The sequence below is a fragment of the Anser cygnoides genome, chromosome 3 (assembly GCF_040182565.1).
Source record: "Anser cygnoides isolate HZ-2024a breed goose chromosome 3, Taihu_goose_T2T_genome, whole genome shotgun sequence".
Taxonomy (NCBI): domain Eukaryota; kingdom Metazoa; phylum Chordata; class Aves; order Anseriformes; family Anatidae; genus Anser; species Anser cygnoides.
In genome coordinates, this window is record NC_089875.1 from 1,645,932 (window position 1) to 1,664,300 (window position 18,369).

The 18,369-nt window shown below is 38.9% G+C and overlaps 1 long non-coding RNA gene across 13 annotated transcripts in view; it reads right to left on the minus strand.

Moving 5' to 3' along the window:
• The window catches only part of LOC106044706 (uncharacterized), a 445,326-nt gene that overhangs the window by 40,689 nt on the left and 386,268 nt on the right, over positions 1 to 18,369 (minus strand). For 10 of the 13 annotated variants that reach the window (XR_010830788.1, XR_010830791.1, XR_010830787.1 and 7 more), the window contains 5 exons: positions 17,471 to 17,613; positions 17,270 to 17,354; positions 11,566 to 11,633; positions 10,540 to 10,602; positions 3,117 to 3,293 (listed from right to left, as the gene is read on the minus strand). This is a non-coding gene — a long non-coding RNA (uncharacterized lncRNA). The remainder of the gene's footprint in view (positions 1 to 3,116; positions 3,294 to 10,539; positions 10,603 to 11,565; positions 11,634 to 17,269; positions 17,355 to 17,470; positions 17,614 to 18,369) is intronic. The other 3 variants (XR_010830789.1, XR_007162102.2, XR_007162095.2) reach the window with 3 other exon arrangements.

An 18,369-nucleotide genomic window follows, 5' to 3' on the forward strand; every position in this document is an offset into this window, starting at 1 on the left:
TAATTTTAAAACTGAGCTCCCTGCTCAGAGCTCCAAAATCTCTACTGAAAGTTCATGGAAAATGAAAACTGCCTCTTTAAAAGAAATCAGCTTGCAGCTCCCCAGAACGGAGCCCCTGGGCAAGTGGTTCAAAATATGATTTTTATAAACAAATCTGACATAGCAAACTTAATGCAAAACCCTATGCATATAACATCACTTATGTGTGCAACTCGTTTAAATTATTGTTGTAGAGAGAAAGAAATAAAACTGGCATATTAACCTTTGGCACAACAGTGCTCACACACTAGCGATGTTCAGCAGCAGATGATATTACTGTGACTCCCACTAGTATTGTCATGGTGAAGGGTCTGTCAGAATTCTTGTTCTAAACATTGACAGTCAGAGTTTATTAATTCAGCCATGAGCATCCGTTCCAGACCTACCTTGGCATGTGCAGTCTTGAGAGCACAATCTTTTTTAGTACAACTTCCCTTTCCCCATCACCACTGTATTTAAAGTCACTGAATGAAAAAATAAAACAAACCAAAAACTCATGAAATACAGCATTTCCCCATCACCGCTGTATTTAAAGTCATGGAATGCAAAAATAAAACAGAACCTAATGAAATATAGCATTCCACAGCTTACTGCTATAATCTCATTGGATGTCTTGCTTCCCAATTGTCCTTTTTAAAGAATGGCCTGCCTATTCTTCCTTCAGAGAGTGAACCCTTCCCAATAGTTCAAAAGGACAAGCTAAATGCATAAGTAAAATATGCTTAGATAGGTTCAGATGTATTCTTAAAAGCGATTGCATTACAGACCTTTCGCAAGATAGACTTAAAAAACAACCTACAAATGTAATTTAACACATTCTTGGATATTTTGTTCTGGTGAATGCTCCACATTATTGAATATATTCCTGTATAACTGGCCAGAATATCACATAAAATGAGCTTTCCTTGTTAAAATGCCCAGAGAGGTTGCGGATGCCCCATCCTTGGAGGTGTTCAAGACCAGGCTGGATGAGGCCGTGGGCAATATGACCTATTGGGAGGTGTCCCTGCCTACGACAGGGGGGTTGAAACTAGATGGTCTTTAAGGTCCCTTCCAACCTGAGCCATTCTAAGATTCTATGAAACGATGACATACTGTCTGTGAAATTTTGGTCAGAAGTTTCAGACAACACAACAGCTTGGGGTGTCCGTTGATATGGTTTCTTCATGCGTCTTGTAAGTGAAAAATGGTTCATTACATATGAAGGATGTAAGGCTTACCTGTTGCTTGATTTCACCTGGAGAACAGTTAGCGTTCAGAGCAATGGTAAATGGAGACAAAACCTAGCCCTGTTCCAAGTGAGAACATCTCTTGGCTCTTTATTTCAAAGACTGACTCATAAAATGGAAAGCATTAAGCCAAAAGTTTCAGGGCTAAACAGGTCTACGAAGTTGACATTAACTGAATCTATCTTAAGAGATGATAATCACAACAGCAAGGCAAGTTCTACAGTCCAATTGCATTTCCCTTGCCTGTGCAATGAAATTGGAACAAGTGCAAACCTACTGCTGTGCCGGAGGGTACAATGTTTGAAATTATCATCTGGCTAATTGGAAAAACTGTTAGATTTGAAAAAAAGTTGGCTTTACCAAAATAACACAGGGCTAGAGCAAGGCAGGTTTATATTATATATATTTAAATGACACCTAGATAAATTGATTCGAGCAATCCTCACTTTCTCTGCTTTGTGCAAGAATCCTGACAGCCACTTCTATTTCTTCTCCTTTCTGCCTGCAACCCCATGGGCCAAGCCATGATATGGGCAGTGCTAAGAAAAGCAAAATGTGATGCATTCTCAGCATTGCTGGATTAAGAACATGACACCTTTTCTATCATTACTTCCTCTGATGAAACTGGAGCAAATCAGGACTTCAGGAGCAGATATGCAAGCTGTACTAGCACAGGGCCAAAGATCAATGTATGTGAAACAAAAGGGGAAAAAAAAGACATTTTCGGAACTAACAATAAACTGCGAAGAAACTTAATCCTCAAAGGTCAGATGCACATCTGAAAGGCCCAAGCCATGCCTTTGTATCAGAATGTTACAACATTAGACCTAATGACTTAATAGTTTTGCCCTTGACTTATGTCAACAGGATCCTATCTTATTACATGGTAAATTAGTTGCTTCCAGCCTACTCCAGACTCCTAGGTGACAGGAAGATAGAGGCACTTGCAGCAATATCAGAAATGCAACCTAGCACCTAAACAGTGTTGCTTAGTAGTATTTAGTAGCATTTTAATTTTTGTGCATGTGTTGGTGTAGAGGAAGCCTGGACGTGGAGTGAGGAAGCTTCCACATTTGGCACTCGGGAGACAAAATTACCAGGAACGCATCTCCTCACATACTGTGGTTCAGTGCCATCAAAGGTCACCGTCTGCTGCAGATACCAAGGGATAATGAGTTCAGGTCAGGCATAATGACGGTAGGCTCTAGGTAACAGAAAAGGCTTTCTTATGCTCCTTCCCTTGTCTCAGGAAAGTTTGCATCTTTTACAAACTTGCACCGCTTCCACCCAGAAAGAGCTTCCAAGCCTGGCACAGCAGAAAGCCACCAGCTGACCAAGGTGCTGTAGGCTGCATTAGCATCTAGTTATTCAGAGCCTCTTCCTGCATAAAACAAGGATAACCAGCACTTTCTGAAAGAGTTACTGTGACCAAGCAAGTGTCTCTTCTATTTAAATCAAGAAAATCCCTATCTTCTGATGTATCCAGAAGGCTTTGTTTCACATCTATCCTAAAAATACGTCTTCTGTCAGCTAGACAAAGGGTTAGTTTTCACAATAAATACACAAGAAGGGAGAGACATGCTTGTATGGTTATGTAAGTCTTCTTTAAGGAGTTTTGCAGGCAAGTAAGATGCAGCTCCAGACACTAGACTTTTAAATCATTTAAAGCTGACATAAGCTGATCCTATGCACAGTTTATAATCATGTTTTTACTTTTCAGCTCTGACAATTACAAATTGTTTGTATTAGCTCCACAAGTATTCCTATTCAGCAGTATTGTCAAAGTCCATTCATCCCAGTCTCACAACAGCACACTGACTCCTGGCTTTGCCAGCCTCCGTCCATTACCTTCGTCCAACTGTTACCAGCCACGAGGGGAGCGGCAGGAGAGATCTACAGCCTGCAAAAACCCCCTCATCTGCCATCTGTGGTAGCTGCAATTTCCCATGTTTCAATGTGGTTTTCAGACCATCTCAGCTCGACAGGAAGAAGCCTGGCATCCTCTAAGCATGTTGCACTTGTAACCTTTGAAGATGTTCAAAAGAAAAGGAAGAAAAATAAATGAAAGGTCTTAGCCATTTTGCATGAAGTTGCATGAAAAGTCTTGGGGCCTAACTTGACTGGAACTGTTTTAAGTACTTCTCCACTACAGCAGCGGTGCGTCATATGAAAGGCTTTGTTTGGCATCTATCCACAGTTATAAATAAAAAACATATTTATCTTTGGTCATGCATATAATTTAAAAGTCGGACAGAAGAAACCTTTTTTCTCCTTTTAAATCTGTAGCAAGCCCAAGATAAATTCTTATAAATTATTTCTTTTAAAAGGAGGAAAAGAAAAAAAAAAACAATAACAAAATAGCTCGGCTATTTGGAAATCTGGAAAACAGATTATTTCTTTGGATGGAACAAAGTGTGTGTATGTGTCATCATGACTTTAAACAGTTCCACAGTTTCCCATGGAAATACTTAATTGAAGCTAATAAGATGTGGAGTTATCAGTGGTTTGCCATGATAGATTTCATATGGTCTTTCCAAGATATTTTATCTCCTTTCAAGCTTACTGACCTAAGATTGTCTTGACTGGTGATCTGAGCAGGAACCACCACAGATACTAAATTTAGCTGAAACTCTACTCAGAAACACACAGGGGACAGGAGTTTGGGCAAACCCCTTATAACTCCAACCCCTATATAACTCGAGCACTTAAGCTTCCAGTTTGTAGCACGTGTGACTACCTCCCACAGAAACCCTCACATCAAAGACTTATCTGCCTCTTAACACTTGTGGCATGGGTCAGAAGTCCTTTCTTTTAGCACCATATAATTAGGAAAGAAACTACTGTCACTAGACTATAGATCCTAGTGCAAATCTTCCCTCAACCTCCATGCTCCATACGGTGATCCCAACAGCTCACCTGCCTGACACTTCAGAGGACCAGGCCCACCTTCTTCCACTGAGTACTTCAGCTGATCACAATGAGTGCATGCTAAGACCGCTTCTGACTAGTTGTAACAAAAAAAGCATGCCCTTCTTACAGCCCAGTTTAGAAAAGGAAATCCCTGCTGAATTTGAGATGGCTACGTAGTGCCCATGGACAGTCGGACACTCTAGGCCATGAATATGTACCTACACGGCCTTCTGAATAACCAGGAAAGCTTGGCGTGTATGCAGAAACAGGTTATTTGGCATCTGCGAAGTGCAGGTGCTTTATAAGCATCTGTACATACCCATCTCAGATAATAGCTCGAAATAAAATTGGCTTGAGCCAACATATCTGTGTCACTATACATGATTAAACTATTCTGAAGTTTATGGAGGAGGAAAGATTTTTCCTAGACTGATAGCAGCACAGTTTACAACAGACTTTGGGTTGAGGCAATCTGCAAAACTTTGGCACTCATTTTGTACCTACATTTTAGGTAATTAATTAAACTGTCTTCTAAAATTGGCCAAAATTAAGCAGCTTATCATTATTTCCCTTCAGCAAGCGAAAACTGTAGACCTTTTTTTGGCATTACCATCTTTTGCCTTCAGCATTTTTTTTCCTGAAAACTTATTGCCTGCTCCTGCAAATGCATCCACTGCAGATTTTTTTTTTTTTAATTTTATTGTTAATATTCCTTTCAAATATACCATCCCTGCTGATAATGTCAAGTACAAGCCTGTGGGCTGTAGGGTCAAGTTCAGTGTAGCACCTTTCAGTCAGTCAGCAGTAAGCACAGTGCACTCATTAACCTGGGAACAACCTTAGTATTTAACTTACATGGACCAATACTATATTCAATATTGAAGAAACCACACGCAAATATCATTATATATGAAATGCAAGTAACAAAATAAACGCCGTGGGACGATACTGCATTTGGAAATACCTGAAGTCAACACAGAGTGAATCATAAAATGAAACAACTACTTTGCAGCTGCTTATGGACAGGGACAATGTGAGGAACTGACACTCGGGATTAACACAAGCTCCTTTAGACAGTGAACAAAGTGAATAGGGGCATTATGTCCATTCTCTAGCCAGCAACAAGTGAAAGTCACCTCCTGAAGGCAACTTCTATCATAGGCATCCACACTCGGATACACTTCTGACTACTTATCAGGAGCGAGGGCAACTGGGCTCCTGGTTCAGGTGTCTTGTACAGTTCGCAAGAAAGGAATCCAGGCTGAACTTTCTGGCATATTTCTGTAATCAGACTGTTTCCCCATCAGACAGTCAGTAACTCTATGTGTGTTCCTTAAAATGCAGAAGGGCACAAGATTTACAAGGTTAGCTATGTCTGCTGCTGTAAGCAGCACGCACACTCAGATGCTGTGGGATTCTTTACCAGTTCAAGTTTTCATACATCCCGGCATATGGATGAAGTGAGCAGAGAAGAAGCAAGCCTGATTGTAATTACATTAAGCACTTTGGCAATAAGGAAAAGTTTGTACTTGTACACAGATGGCTTTATGTTACAATGCTATAAATGTGCCAAGTTTCTTGGCTTCACCACATGACGCAGGGAAGGAGCCAGATCCAAAGTCTGTGAAACCTAACGAAAAATTCTCACTGATTTCATTCGATTTGGATCACATTTGTGATAAGTCCACTGGATACACCTGGCCAGAGAGAATAGCCTTTTGTAGTATTTTTAGCCCAATGGGCCTTTTTTAGCCCAAGGCTTTATGTTTTGTGTATTCTGCTTTCCTTTAAAGGAAAAGCAATAAAGTCCACTTTGGGTTGATTAAAACAAATTTGACTGCCTACCGTAGCTCTCATCTAAGCTGTAAACTTTAACTTTGCACCAGACCTTTTGGAAACTACCTGAGGGAAAAAACTAAGTTCTTATTCTTATGAGGCCTCCTGAGTCCTTCTGGTGTTTTTGATTCAAGTCATTTTTTTTTTTTCTGTGACCCTCCCATCCCTACTACTTCAAGAAGGTAAGAGATTTTTAAACTTACTCTAAAAGTTCTTAATTTAGAAAAATAAACAAAAATTCTGTCAACCCATTCCCCAGTGACTTACCATAACTTATTTTAGAGTAATAAATCTTCACCCTGACAGCTCTCTGATGATGCATTACATTAATACATCATGATGACAATACTTGTGATATATTATGGATGTATTTTCTGAAAGGGATATCACCTATACATTCCATCTTCCCAGAACAGCAGAAGATTGTTTGGGAAAAGGGGGAGAAGGGGAGGTAAAGGATGTTCTTTACCCAGAAGGCAAAATCTCACAAGAGAATGTGGAATTAAGTTGATTGCCCTTGTTAAAATACCAAAGGGAACAAGAAATAAAATGCCTTCTGCAGCCCAACAGATTCTGTCAATCAGTTTACCTGTTTGGTCCTAAAATACTGATATTATGGATGGAATAAAAAAGGGAGAATCTTTAACATGCTTGTACCAGTCATGGTAATACAGGAGAAACAGGCTGTAGGAAATGATCACAAAGATTTCAGTAGGGTTGAAAGACCATGATAAAGAGAGGTGCAACATTTAAAAGGGTAACTAAGGATGTCTGCAAACAGAAATGACTGGCAGCCTCAGCAAATAATCTGGTAAGAGTTGTGTACACTCCAAAGAGTCACCCATGACTGATACAAACCAAATCTTTTCAGTGCCTAAGATTAGACAAGGTGATGACAGGGCTTTTCAGTAGGAAATAAAGTTAAATTTTGACATGGATATCTGGCCTTCCACAACACCACTGCACATAATAACCAGATCATAGGTTAGTGTTTGCTGTGCAAGGCTGTGCACAAAGACAACCCCAGCCTCAAACATTTTAACTCAATTGCCAAGGTTTAGAATGCAAAATCAGCCACTGGCAAAGAGCCCACTGCCTGGAAAGACTGCAGCGGTAACTTTCTCCAAAGGTTCCTCTTGAACATATGAATGTGTGGGCTGAACAGTATGAGGTTTTACAGAAACCTTTGAAAATTACTGGTCCAAACTGGCCCTTCTGATGCACTTGGCTTGCATGCAGGTAACTCTGATAACCTCAATGCCCCTATTCTTGGCATAATGATTTCAAGGGCAGTCAGAGCCTACCTTGAGCCTACCTATAAGCCTTCCCTTTTCAGGAACATGCTCTTTCCACCCGCTACCAGGGTACTGAACTCTTAGCATTCAGTTAGGAGCATTTCCCTGAGATACTTGGATAGCCCTGAAGCAAGACAACAGATATTTGTCTCCTGCATTTTTTCTCATTAGGGCTCTTATCAGGCTATCTAGGGAGGGAGAGGCATAAATTTCCTTCTCCTGCACATATGCAATTAGCATTATAAGGAGCTTTGAAAAACCCTTAAAGATATCAAAAGGTTTTATATCGGAAATGGTCTGTTAAAAGAAATAACCTAAAACATTGCCAGAACATGCTCCTTTTAGAAACTGCAGGTGAGGACTGTTGGGGTGATATCTCTAGGACAGAGAACCATGACATTTGCATTTCAGATCTGCATCCTGTATTTTGGACTGGAATAAATGCCTGCATTTATCTCAAGGTCTGTAAAATACTTCCTGGATCTTTGGAAACTACAAGGAAGAATAAGTATAGTCCAGAGAACCTGTTTCTCCAGAGGAAAAAAAAAAAAAAAAAAACATGGAACAATAGGCTTCTGGCCTTTTAGGAGTTCTGATAGTGATCTGATGTTTTGGTGACAGACCTTGAGTTTTGCAAAATACTTTCTGTGGACTCCTTTCAACACCACACTGCTGCTGGCTACCCACACTCCACAAGTATCTGAAGTTCATTTGGACCATGAAAATTCCTAAGGTCTTCTGCTGTGTGATCGGCAGAACTGTCCGAAAATAAATGTTTTTGGTGACTTCTCTTCTCTTACAGACTTAGCCCCAGGTACTCCTTTTGCCACTGAAATGAAATTTATGACAAATGCTCTGGTATGGCAAACAGTCATGTGTATCTGTACACACTTCATGGTACTAACGTGTAGAAGAGGACACCAAACTCCTATCTCTGGTTTCCCAGATGCTGTGCCAGAGGTGTAGATCCAGTGTCTCTTTTCTGAAACAACTCAGAGACCTGAGTTCCTTTGTTAGTTGGAAAATCACTAAAAAAAAAAAAATCCTGTGAGAGATTTAGTGGGAAAAAAAGATGCTATCACTAAGATTCACTATAAAGGATTAAAGTAAGAGTGAAATCCAAAGAAATACATATCTAAGCATATATTTCAGTGTACAATCATACCAGCACGTAAACAAGTTGGGTTTGAACCTGTGGCACTAATCAGAGTTCCTGTATAAAGTTCTGCATAAAGAGTGGCCTTGGACATTGCTGGCTTCACTCTGGTAGAAACACTCGAGGGAAGAGCCCCAGATTCTTGATGGGGACTGGCAGATCTCAGAAATGCTGAAGATGGAAACATCAAGAGTGCACACAATATGACAGGAGTGTTGATGTTACTCTGCTGGACACATGAATGCAAGCGACAAAGCCCAAAGCAAGGGAGTATGATAACCACATTCTCTGAATGTGAATGGAGTATTTCCAAAAGGTGCTTATTGACCTCTGCATCTTCAATCTGCAGAACAGATCTAAGCTATAATGAACACAGGAAGCTGCTATGCAATAGCCATGGTGCCTTGCTAACAAGCCTATCTCCTGAGAGTTGATTACAGGCAAAAAGAAAAAGGTTCCGATGGAAATCAGCTTATACAATCAACCCTACTAAATCCACTGTCACTTTTCTACGACCACTTGCAAGAACCTATTAGAATGGTATTTTTGCAGTGCAAACATTTGTCCTTTAGATGTTGAAGGGAAAAAAACAGATAATTTTGTAGAGAATACCAACCAGCCATCAGTTTCTGGGCACTACTGCCTAAGTCAAGCTAACTGCATTACCAAGTTCCATCAATGCTGGATTTCTTGGACACACCAAAGGTCCTCTCAGAGAAAACAAACAAAAAATCAGTGTCCTCAACATCACTAAGAAAAATGTTTGTTAACTGATTAACACTGGGGCCATGTATATATTTAAGAGTTATAATAAAAAACAAAACACGCCTCCTTACTGACATTACAGCAGGGATAGCATCCCACTTTTTGTCAGCAATACAAAAATGCTATTTTCTGTCCTAGCCCATCCTACCCTGCTGTCTCAGCCTAGGGTGAGCTGGTAAAGTAATAGTGCAAAAGCTTTTCAAAGATCTCCATGTAAACAAAGCAGAAGTCTGTATATTTTTCTCTGACGTCTTCTGTTCTTAGAAACAACTTTTGCTCTTTCCAACAAACATAGCTCTGGATAAGATGTTGTAATCTTAGTTGGTATTAAAGTATTTTTCCTGCCTTCACTCGTTCTAGCCACCAAATATTCATAGCAGAGTTTTGTTTATTCTTTCACCCTTTTGTTTGATGTTATTGTGAAAATTCAAGAAGTGTCACAATTGTATTGCCTTTCCTACAGGAATACAGTGACTTCTATGTTTACTTGCAAAGCCAGTGATATGAGGATTAAAAGGAACTATGAAAAAAAAGTGAAACAAGGCATCTTTATTACTAAGGCTAGCTAACTGAAATGATTTTATTAGAATGGTTTTTGTTACTTTTCTTTATATGTCAGGTGAGAAGCACATACAGAAAGTCCTCTAAACATTCATACAATCCATAGATCTGTATTACTGTAAAAAAAATTGCTCAGCTAAAGTTCACAGAAAAAAAAAGTGAAATTACCCCAAAGGAATCTCTATGTTTCAAGACAATTTTCTTGCTGAGTTTCAAATATTAAAAGTCTCCCAGTTGTTAAATAAAGAGTGATGAGAAAATGCATGCAATTTTAATTTCCACTGGGATCATGCCTGGTGTGAGACAATCATGTTGTTAGATATTTTTCTAAAGACTAAAATAATGTTATAGTGTCTGTGAAGGATGCTATGAGGAACAAAGTACTGAAATAAAAACACTTTTATCCCAGATTGGCTACCTGTTATACATTTTTTTTTTTGCTGAAATTGCTTAAATTAGATAGAATTTATGCAAAGCTTTATTATCCAGGACACTTAAGCTTGACTTGGTTTAACTGATGTACCTATTAGCTTATCTATCTTTTACTTAGTGAAAGGTTGATACATCAACCATTGAGAAGCCATGCAAGCCCAACGGATATTTATAAATAATGACAAAATGTTTCCTTGTTTACACCACCACCAGTGCCAGAGCAGCAGCATCCTTTAAAGTCAAAGCTGTTGCTTTCAATGCTCCTTGCAAAGCCACTTGTTAGTGGGATGGTCAGGTATTTGCAACACCTGTGTACCTGCGTTTGTCTTCTGGGGTCTGGTGCAGTTTCCAGTGCACTTAGAAGATACTTGCCGTGGGTCTGAAAAATGGGGAATGACAAGGAAGAACCTTAAAAATAGATTATAATCTTGAATGTAACTAGTTCATAATCTCTAGCGCATAATTAGGTTCTAAGAAACAGATATTGTAGGTATGAAATATCACATCATAATTGTAAGCAGGAATTTGCTTGGAAGATGACTTTGGCTCTGGTTGGGAAAGAAATTAAGGGTATTTACTGAACAACTTTACTGTCAGTAAACTAAAATTGTCAACTGTGACTATGAAACATTACAGCAGGAAAAAAAAAGTCACCTTGTTTTATTTTATTATTTTGTTTGTCTGTAACTTTTCCTAAAATGCTTCAGCTTAGAAGTAGGAAATAATATTAATGAAAATACTTATTTAGCTAAGAAATGTATCATTTTTGCAATCAAGTATAAATAAGAAAATATTGACAAAATTGAAAGTACTGACAATAAAGTTTCAGTTCTCACACATTTTTAAACATGGCAAAGCAAAATGGGATGGGACCTGCCTCCTTCAAACTCATTTTCCTGCTCTCACAAGGATGTTCCATCTTGAACTACTAACAGGAAGCTGCGAAGTCTTTTTATCCCTTATTAGTAGTATTATTCAGTAATATACTTAGAACAAGGGTGGGATAGGAAAAATAGTAATTTTCACCTCACTCCACTCTCAGGCAGTTTTCACCAAGGGTACTGCTCTCTAGGAATTGCATGCATTATCCATCTAAAGTTTAGGTAAAACCAAAGTTTTCCAAATCTCCCTGTATTTGATTGTTCTGATGCAGGAATTTTCCATGGGAGTTGTTCTACAGGAATTCCCCAAGTTAGAGGACAGCTGCTTTGGTTTGTGTTGTTTCCTGTATAATTGCAAACATCTTCATGGAATGGGTAAAATCTAGGCAAGCAAATGACATTTGTAGATACTGGCAAACACTTGGCTGAGTATAAGGAATGGGTAGTGGTAGGAATTTTACCGTGTATTCCTTGACAGGCAGCTGCATAGCTGGGAAGAGCTCTGAGAGTGACAGGGAGTTTATGTATCCTGGAGATGTGCAGAAAAACAAAGGGGAATAAGAAACAAGGGGAAAAAAATAGGCAGCAAAACCAACATTTACTATAGTGGAACTATGCTGCTGGTTCATTTTTTTTGGACTTGATTTAGAAAGAAAATAATACGCACATTTTTTCAGATTTATTATGTTTGGAGGTAGTATATTTAAGCAGAATAGACAGAGTGGGTGATTGGAGTGAGGATCTAATGATTCTACTAATTAACGCAAATTTCAAGGCCAATCAAGAGCTGGAGGGTAGAAAACCTTTCTGTTCCCTGAACTATCAACAAAGTGGAGCCTATTCCATTTCTTGACATTTCCAAAGACACATTGGGACAAAACAATAAAAGAGAAGACAAAACAATGCCAAAAGTGGGATCTAGGCACCAGCTCCAGCAGAAGCTGTTATAAAGCTAAGTCAACAATGGCACCAAATCCAAAAGCAGCAATACAGACTGTAGACGGCACTGCATCGTCTTCCTCTCTTTGGCCTCTAACTGAGCCATCTGCAGGGTGTTAGTCCACTCAGTGGCTGACATCCATCCAAGAACCTTACATTTCCACTCATGTCCACCCAGCAATGAATAGATTTCTCCAAATCGGTCCTACAGGACTTGCATTCATGAGGTAGAATGTCCCTCTCCACTCTGCTTCAGAAACACCATGCGACTTGACCTGGTTCTGAATCCCCAACAATTACATTCTCAAAAAAAAATGTACTTAAGAGTTTAACACATAGGACAGTTTAGTATGTGCAAGGACAGCAATGAGTAATGGAATGAATTTAAATTAAGAGATCATTGGGAATAGAGCAGCTCACAGTTTATCGTATGACACAGCAGCTGTCAAAATCATAAAACCTAGAAACAGAAGTTGGATTCAGTGATGAAAAGCAAATCTAAACAAGTCTTTGATGACTTCTGCACAATGATGAGCACTGCAGAGCTTATGCCAGTGGAAAGAGTAAAGGAAGAAAAGTCAGTCCCTGAAACTGGAAGCAGGACTTGGGAAAAGTCAGATCCATTCCTCTCTGCTCCATGGATTGTTTGTGCAAACAGTCTGCATATTTGAGCTCAAGTCTCAGACACAGAGAATGGGAGATTAATACTCTCTACTTCTGTCCTGCCTAATGAGATTGTAAGATCTCTCATTAATTGGTTGTCCCAGTCATAGCACAGCTGAGACCAGACCTCCTTTGGGGCTGCTCTACTTTATGATGCAATTAATGCACATAACCCCATGCCATTTATAGTTCTTGAACCCTAATGTGTAATGTGTGCTGGGATGACACTTTTGTCATCAGCAGTTTCTCACTGGTAGCAGATCTGCTTTCACTTTGCGTCTTTTGCACCTACCTGTTCTTCTGTGTTATAACCACTGTAAGCTCCCGAGTGCTAGAGCTGATGACAAGCAAGAGCATCCTTTTACCAAAGACCAGAATAAAGCAAAAACAGACTACCCACAGGCATACAACAGGCCAACTCTCCCTTATTTTACTTACAAATTAAGGTTAAGTGGAAAGAATTGTAAAACTCCCCTTGACTTCAACAGGGCCAGCACTTCCCACTCTTGTGATAGAAAAATTATTTGTCAGGACAAGGAAGATTTTGCTGATTCTTTCTGTCCCACCTTAACTTTTCCAAAACCACTTCTGTTCTTCCACTGAAGAGATTTCTGACTACAACTGCTTCATCATTAGAAATTTTTTTGCGCTGTGCCAGAGATTTCACTCTATGTGTTTATTTATTTAATCTGTGTGCCCCCATGAGCTAACATCCTCGTTGCATTTAGTAGGCAGTAATGGTGAATGCTAAATAAAGGCTATGTTCTGCTGAAACTGCAAGATGAAACGCAAGAGCCCTCCTAACTTCAGGGAGTTTTGCAGAGAGAAAATAGGAAGTGAAACAACTTTAAAAAATGCATACTTTTGTAATGTATTAAAGCCTTCATTGCTTTTGCCAAAACTTCACTTTTAAGAAGAACCAGCTGTGGATTTGATTTCTATGTTTCTCAGCCATAAGTCAATAGAGGATTCAATTTTAAAGCACAAGACCTATAACATACAGTGTGAATCATCTCTTGTCTGCATATAAGATAGCACAGATAGATAACGTGCTTAGTGAAAGCTTTATCACCAAGGAAACACATTCATAAGCATTGAATCTAGCACCTTTACATTTACAACTTACTTTAAAAAAATGCCAGCTGTAAATAAGTCCATACTCATAACTAGAAATATGTGGTATCTATCATCCATGCCTATTGTAAGAATTACTCATTGCCTAAGAGTGGCAATAGGCAAAGCCCATTTGCAAAAGTTCAGAGCTTCTGGAGATTTGGAGTCTGATCTACCAAAAGTTAATTGTTTCAGAGAGATAATAATTTTTTGGTAATTATGTCCAACCAATCCATAAGTAACCCCTCACAGAATACGTTTTATCTAGTGCCACTTGCTATTTCCTAAAGGTCATGGAATCTCTTTTCCTCACCTCTAACGGCTCACCTTTCCTGGGTGCACTATGGGGAAGCATAATTCCAGCAGAGTGGAAATTCAGTCAGCAAATGAGGCATCGACATAAATATTCATGGAGGAAAAAAAACTTTTGAAAAAATGTTGAGAAAAGAGAGTAGGTAATTCATAGCATCCTCAGGAGACCACTAAGATATGCACTGACAATTTACATGGATTTGCTTAAAATTTTGTCTGTAATTTAAGAAGTGTTTTCATACATACTGACTTACTACCTTCTCACCAGTATTAGGACATCTCTTGAACACGGGGCACTTCATCAAGGACAGAACAGTTGCCCAGATGGCATGTGGCACCCATTTGTCATATCCTTGATTTACAGTCTGGGAATTACTCTGCATAGTAAGGGAAATTACTCTGCATATTATTCAGGGAAATGCTTATCTCCCAGTATATAAGCAACAGTTGCTCAGTTTTTAAAATATGAGTTTGACTTCCTATCTAGGATTATCTCCCTTTTACCCACTTTGCAAACCAAGGACCTGATATGAAGCCAAGCCATAGGAGAAACACATGAATTCACAGGGACCGTCTGCATGTACAAGGTTAAGTTTCTGCATAAGCATTAGAAGACATACTGGACACTATCTCAGGGTAGAGTCTCAATGGAGTTCTGCACAGCTTAATACGGCAATGATTCAGTTTCAAGTGAAAAAAAATGCAGGAATAATTTTGAAAATGCTTAATTATGATTTGTTCTGCTTGTGGCTGTGGTCACTGATAACAGTTTTATTGACCTTGGTAGGAAGAGAAGGAAGCTGATTTTATATACCTTTAGAAAGCCAGCTCTGAAAAGACACAATATACTTTGAGTATTTGGGTCCTCTTAGTTAATCATATAAAGATATGCATTCATAGAGACCTTTCTTTCATTGAGAGTCCTCCAAACTTAATTCATGTGCAGCTCATATATGGTTCCACGAGGCAAAATCAGCACAAATAGGTGGACCCATGTGCCAAATCATGACTCAAATCACCAGCAGGCGTAATGGAATCCAGTGTCAACAAGGGTCCGAGATGTAAAGTACCAGATTCCAGCACGAAAATTTGACCATTCAGTGAAGAATAAGATAGAAAGGATTACTTTAAAGACATTGACCATGAAAAAAAAGAACACCCTGTGGTGGGTAACGACACAATCTTGACCTTTCACACCACATCTCAGTCAGTATTACTGCACTGTAATTGAGTTCATCAGGTTCCATGAGTAAACCCATACTTCCTCCTCCATTTCTGGATGTTTTCCATTGGTGTTATACAAAGGACACTAATGTCTACTGGGAGATTGTCTATGCTAAACCAAAGCACATTCTTTTCAATTGTTTATGTCACACTTGTTTGCAGTTCTCAGTTCCCCCCAGTGAGGACAGTGACTAGGGCGCTAGAACATATGCACCTTTTATGAGCACAAAATGAGGGACAATGTTAAGGTTTCCTCCTTTTTTCCTTTTTATTTTTTTCTAAAGAAAGCTTTTTATTCAACCCTAATGCCATAAAAGAAGGTGATGTCATAATTTATGGTATTAAACTGGTTACTAAAATGTCATTACACAAGTGATGTTTTAATTGATGATGTTAAACTGGTTAGCAGCAAAGTGTCAAGTGTCACTTTCATGACATAAACTGCCAGTTATGATTATATAATATCAATTATTCTTTGGAAAACTGCATTAGATCAGTTAGTTCTGAACCAATGTAGTTGGGGCAGGTTCATATTTTTTTAAACGCTGTTCATCCAGTTCTCATTATTAGGAGTAAAATATACTTTGGAAGCAGTTTAGACTTTCATAACTTTCCCTTTGAAATATAATATCTATCTTTCCCATTTGCCCTTTCAGCTGCCATGAGATCAACAGCAAGCTAAAAAGAAAGCAGTGAGATAAATTTTATAGCCTTAACTGAACTTGCCTTGCTCTCTAATGTTACAGAAACCAAACTTTTTAGCTGAAGGTAGACAAAAATAACAAAACATAATTTTAATAGTAGGTTAAATATAGAACATTTGGATCTGCTGACAGGATGTTGGTTACTACGAGGCCTGCTTTGACGCTGGATCTCCTAAAGCTTTAGTGTCCAGCTGCTCTCCAAATTCCACTAAATCTTATTCAGGCACAGAACCAAAAGAGCATATTAGTATCTGAAATGCATGTAGCCAGATCTTAAAAGCTTAATCCCTTGTAGGGATAGTTACAAGTAAAAGCAGCAAGTTTAGTTTATGTATACTCTCTGGGTCCAACAGGGCTAGGCTGATTCACTGTTGAAGCTGAGTTTATCCAGTAAGTTTATAGTATTTGCATACATCAAAGCTGCATTTTCTTCCTTGCTGTCGGTAACACATCTCCAGCTAACTGGCAAAGCTATTCAGAGATGCTCTGATAACAAATCAGATGCAACATAACAGGATGAGATTTTCACAGGAATTTCCCAGCTGAAACTATATCTATTTTATATGAGAACAGGTATGTTCACATTAACAAGAAAGCAACATGCAGTCCTATCTCTTGGTCAAGACTGTCAGTGGATTGCAGATTTGTTTGGGTTTAAGTAAGAAGATTGCTCCAGTTGATCAGTGCTGGTACATACTGTAAAAATGGCAGAAAATTACAACAGAGGGAAAAAAGTGGTACATCCATGCACCTACACTAACTCAGAGAAAGATCAAGGACTGCAAGGACAGTGCTTTTGCATGAACAGTCAGCAGCAGGTCCAAAATGGACCTTCTCATTCAAGGAATAAGTGTAATTTCAGATACCATCAAAGGCAGAATACTCTCCTGAAAAAAAAAAAAAAAAAAAAAAAAGCAAAGCAAGAAACAAAAAACCACGCACAAAAAAAACCACATCCGACCCTAGCAATAGAAGCATATGCGTTGGAATCTGGTTCAGCCACACTACCGTGTTTATAAAGCCCGTGAGAAGGGTAGCTTACTGCTACAGACATATGTGTTTTAGAGCAGCAAGTTACTCTAATATAGTCAACTAAAACAGGCCACACTGTTCTTTTCCTGAATTACTTCGTGCTCAGGCCAGTGATGCTTTATAATGAAAGCTGGGTGTAGAGGTGACCACAAGGGCCACACTTCACTCTATTACTTACTAACTTTGACCAGATCAGATGCCACATTTCAGGGGAGAGGTCTAGGAAGCTTGATCAAAGGAGATATGGAAGGTCCAGGGAAGAACTGCAAAGAGGCAAGGGAGAAGCATGGTAAGAAATACTCAGAAACACACGTGATTTTCATTAGGTTTAATGGAGATGGTGGAAATTAATCTGCAGGGCAAGGCTTTGAAAACTTACCTCATGACTTCATCAATGCAAAAATAATCTGCTGTCTTCTTTTATGTGTCTTGTCCTCTACATTGCTTTGCACATTATGGAATTTCGTATTATCCCACTTCCTCAAACTTCCTAAACACCTTAACGGTGATTACTGAGCTGAACTGTCCAAACAAAACAAAACAACACAAAAAAGAACGAAAGAAAGAAAGAAAGAAAGAAAGAAAGAAAGAAAGAAAGAAAGAAAGAAAGAAAGAAAGAGAGAAAGAAAGAAAGAAAGGTAGGTTTAGTATCGATTATCCACATGTACCAGGTTATTTTATTACACATATTTCTCTAGATAGCACTATACCTGCCAGATTTTGGGGAAATACAAAGTCCATTAGATATCAGATCTTTAATGCAGATGGCCAAATAATGCCATTACCTGGTATCATGTCTTCTCTGTTCCAAAGAGATTCTCATTGGAGCCAGTTACTATTTTTCTCTTTTTGGCTTTAATTTTTGAAAATATACTTTCAAGGTACAGAGAGAGTTTGCATCAGGCACACACGCAGTGCATCACATCGGTCTAATTTACATAACAAGTCAGATAAAATCTAAGCGTTAAAGCGTGCACACTTGTCAACAGACAGAAGGTTGGAATCCTGTGAGACAGATGCCTCTTACAAGAGAGACAAGGATAAAAATTCTTTCACATCCTTAGTAGGTCGAACCTGCCCATCCATGTAGTTGCTGCATTGTGGAAACACACCCAGAACACACGGCAATAACGATCAATCTGCAACACAGCTCGGCTCATGAAAGCAAAATTCCTTCTAACATTTCATTGTAACTGAAGGAAGGAATACAGACACTGGTGGTTTTTCTTCAGATATATTATAATTTATAATTGGTTGTTTAATTAATGTCAGATCACA